The following is a 4,116-nucleotide window of genomic DNA, read 5'->3' on the forward strand; positions in this document are numbered from 1 at the left end:
AAAAAAAATCTGCCTGGTGACATGTATCTAAAAGAAAATATTCCTAGAGGTAATCAGCAGTATTAAAAGATTTCCAAGATAAAAGGAGACAGCATTGTTTCTCAGAATAGCTCGGATCACCCCAAAATACCTTTAAAATAGTTGAAACTTTTGGATTTTCCTCCCTTTCTTTTCTTTTTTGTTTCTGTACTTCCTCTCTTAATGCTTTGTGAAGAAAAGAAAGACAATTTTACAACTCCCTCTCAAAACTTAAGCCTTTAGTATAAAATTGAATGAAAGGTAAGAGCAGATAATTTACAAAGCAGAAAATAAAAATGTTAACCAACTCATGAAAAATGTCCAGCCTCATCATTTCACTAGTTTTAAAAACATTCCTTTGAATGTTATTCTTTCATTTCAACATTTAATTAAAGGCTAGTATTCATTAAACCTTCATGATAAAAGTACAAGTATTTTGTATGTTCTTTTTTCAATATTTTTTAACGTATTATATAAAATATATTTTATAAGTAAAAAATTGTATCAAAATAACCTTGATTAAGTCTACTTTAATGGAAGCCATAAAAATAGTGCATATTTTCAAGTATTGCCTAGAAATACTTCTTTTAAACATACATACATTGTATCTATAGACTAAAATACAGCATATTACATGTAAGTGAATAATAAACCACAAGTCAAAGATATTAAAGTTATTAAAGATTGGAAAGAAAAAATAAAATTGTTCATATTAATAGATGATATGACTCTGAATGAAAATCTTAAAGGATCAATAAACATCAATACATCTCCTAGAAGTAATAAAAGAGTTCAGAAAGGTTATAGAAGAGAAATCAGCACACAACAATCAGTCACATTTCTATACACTAACATGTAGATACATAGGTATACACTTAATTAAACATGTAGGGTGTTTATATTTTGAAAATTACAAAATGCTTATTAAAAATCAAAGACCTAAATAAGTGGAAGTATAGAGTATCCAGAATTTGGAAGACTCAACATTGTACATATGTCAGTTTTCCCAAACTTAATCTGTTTAGTGAAATTCCTATCAAAATCCCAAGAAGGCATTTATTAGACATAGACAAACTAATTCTACAATTAATACGTAAGACACTGGTCATAAAATAGCTAAAAAAGTAATCTTGACAAATAAGAATACAGCAGATACTCTGGTTTCTCTTCAGATCACATAAATCTTTCGCCTTTTCCTTAAGATTTCCATGGAGAGGAACAATTCTGAGTCTTTATCCAATTTTTTGAGAACTTGTTTCGGCAAGGTCACATGTAAAAAAAAAAAAGGAATACAGCAGAAAGAATCTTACTACTAGGCTTACTACATAGCTATATTAATCAAGACTGTATGGTTTTGACTACAGCAGTGAATACACAAACATATACATGTGATTAAAATTGTATTAAACTGAATACACATGCATATGAGCACATCTGAGCACAATTAAAACTGGAAAATTCTAAATAAGATCAATGGATTGCATCGATGTCAATATCTTGATTGCAATACTGAATTATACTTTTGTAAGATGTTACAATTAGAAGAATCTAGGTAAACTGTACAATAGACGTCCATATATTTTTGTAACCATAAGTGAATCTAAAATTATCTCAATAAATCTTGTAAAAGTTTAGCTGGATGCTGTGGCCCATGACTGTATCCCAACATTTTGGGAGGCCAAGGTGGGAGAATTGTTTAAGGCCAGGGGTTCAAGACCAGCCTGGGCAACAAAGCAAAACCCCATCTCTACAAAAAAAATAGGCCAGGCATGGTGCCTCACGTCTGTAATCTCAGCACTTTGGGAGGCCAAGGCAGGTGGATCATGAGGTCAAAAGATTGAGATCATCCTGGCCAACATGGTGAAACCCAGTCTCTACTAAAAATACAAACATTAGCTAGGTGTGGTGGCATGCACCTGTAGTCCCAGCTACTCAGGAGTCTAAGGCAGGAGAATTGCTTGAATTCTGGGAGGCAGAGGCTGCAGTGAGCCGAGATCATGCCACTGCACTCCAGCCTGGAGACAATAAAATAAAATTTAGAAATTAGGCTGGCATGTTGGCACAGACCTGTAATTCCAACTATTTGGGAGGCCTTGGTGGGAGGATCGCTTGAGCCTAGGAGTTGGCAAGGCTGCAGTGAGCTATGAATCTCCACTGCACTCTAGTGTGGGTGACAGAGTAAGACCTTCTCTCCCAAATAAAAAATAATAATTTTTTTTTAATTCAAAGGTTAAGTTTATCTGGTATCACCAAGCAGCAGGGACATTTTATGTCTATTTCTCCAAACTTAGAACAATATCTAATGCAAGTTAACCCTCGATTATCTGGTTAGGTTTTATTTGAGTGCATTTTGAAATTCATACTTCTGAGGGGTTTCTAATACATTTTGCTTTGATATTATGCCAATGGACTATATAATTTTATTAGAAAATTATAATAAAAGTATATAAATTAACATACATGTATTAAAAACAGCACATGTTATTAAATAATATTATACATATGTAATGCTTATTTTAATCTTACTGGCCATTTTTAGATTCTATAGGTATGGCAATCATTACACATATTTGCATGTATATTGATAATATTGTGGTACTCAGGGGCATAAAGTGAAGTAACAGTGAAAATATCTGAGGTAGAACAGTAAAAACCTTTGCCTTGTTGACTTAATGTACTTCCAAATTTGCAGTCTCTTTCAATTCACTGGCATATCATACTAAAATGTTTAAAATTTCACATTGTAATTGTGTTTTCCATTGAAAGGGAAATGAATAAAACTCTTCTATTTTGTAAGCACCATTTAATTTGGATTCTGTAACTGTATGAGGAAGATATAGGACAGTAGTAATACCATGTATTTTGTCCATCTACACACCCATAATCATTTCATCCATCAGAATTTCTCTCCATACACATCTGAAATTAATTTCAGGGAAAGACACTTACCAGTGATAATTTATTTTACAATCCTCATCCTACTGTATGTCTATTATTACATTATATTGTCAAATAAATACATCTTGTCACAAACCTATTTTCAAATTGTTGACAAATTGCTATGTTTTGAACAGCCTCAGAAATTCTGTTGCCCAGAGAGATGGCTATTGTAGAAACATCTGAAAAATATGACTGCATTTCAGGCTGCTTTTTTTTCCCCCTTGGCTTAAAAGAGCCATGACATTGTAGTTTGTGACAAGTGACCTATAAATACTGGGATTGAAATTTTACCACTATTTTCGTGATCCGCCTATTATGTGTGTCATTAAAACAAATATGGTCTGTTACTCCTTTCATGTGTATTCAACACACTGTATTAATAAGCCAAAACCAGACACCAAAAATGAGCCAAATATGTAAAGTACCATTGAATAAAGATTTACTTGTTACTAAGGTGATAAAACAACTTCACTGTTATTAATATGTATGAACTTTTAGAAAACCTTAGCTGTTCACAGCATTTATAAACAAACATAAAATAGTTAAAACCTGCTGCACAAATAGAAGGAAAAAAGTCACTACAAGTTTTATAATGCCACCTCTTTGAAGAATATTCAAAGCAGATTTATTCTAACAAAAAGAATTTGGAGTCTCGCATGTGACTCAATGCACAGTAACTGAAGACCATTGAATTAAGAAACTAAAACAACAAAGCACTATCTGTCTTCTGACTGCAAGACAGGAAATAAAAAAGAACTGTGAGTTTGGTTGTTGTTTCACAGGTCTTGCATTTTTAAAAATGTATAGATTTCATTAACTAAATATTTTTCAATATGTAAAAAAAAAATATGCTTAAGCCACTTGAAATGCAAGTGCTTGAATTTCTCTGACCATTAACCATCTGTTACCTGACTGATTTATTGGCTATGATAATTTACTACCTTTAATGATTTTCAAGGACAAAAGGAAAACACTAATTATAAACAAATACAAGTAGAAAAACAATTACTTGGACTAGTAATGCTTTGTTAGACCAGTTAGTAACAATTTGGTGTCTCAATGTCCAACCTTTCAGCCTCTCTTCTCCAAAACATCTGGGTTGGTCTTTATAAATTGCAAACATGTTTTATTTTATTCCCTAGAATAAGACATTTCAAA

General features: G+C 32.2%; 1 non-coding gene across 1 annotated transcript; it reads left to right on the forward strand.

The window, feature by feature from the left end:
- The first annotated feature begins 1,170 nt into the window (after positions 1-1,170).
- LOC116561621 lies at positions 1,171-1,286 on the forward strand. Its single transcript, XR_004273519.1, has one exon. It is a non-coding gene; the product is annotated as a U5 spliceosomal RNA (small nuclear RNA).
- Positions 1,287-4,116: the final 2,830 nt, after the last annotated feature.

The sequence above is a fragment of the Sapajus apella genome, unplaced genomic scaffold (genome assembly GCF_009761245.1).
Source record: "Sapajus apella isolate SASKATOON/1434 unplaced genomic scaffold, GSC_monkey_1.0 scaffold29, whole genome shotgun sequence".
Taxonomy (NCBI): domain Eukaryota; kingdom Metazoa; phylum Chordata; class Mammalia; order Primates; family Cebidae; genus Sapajus; species Sapajus apella.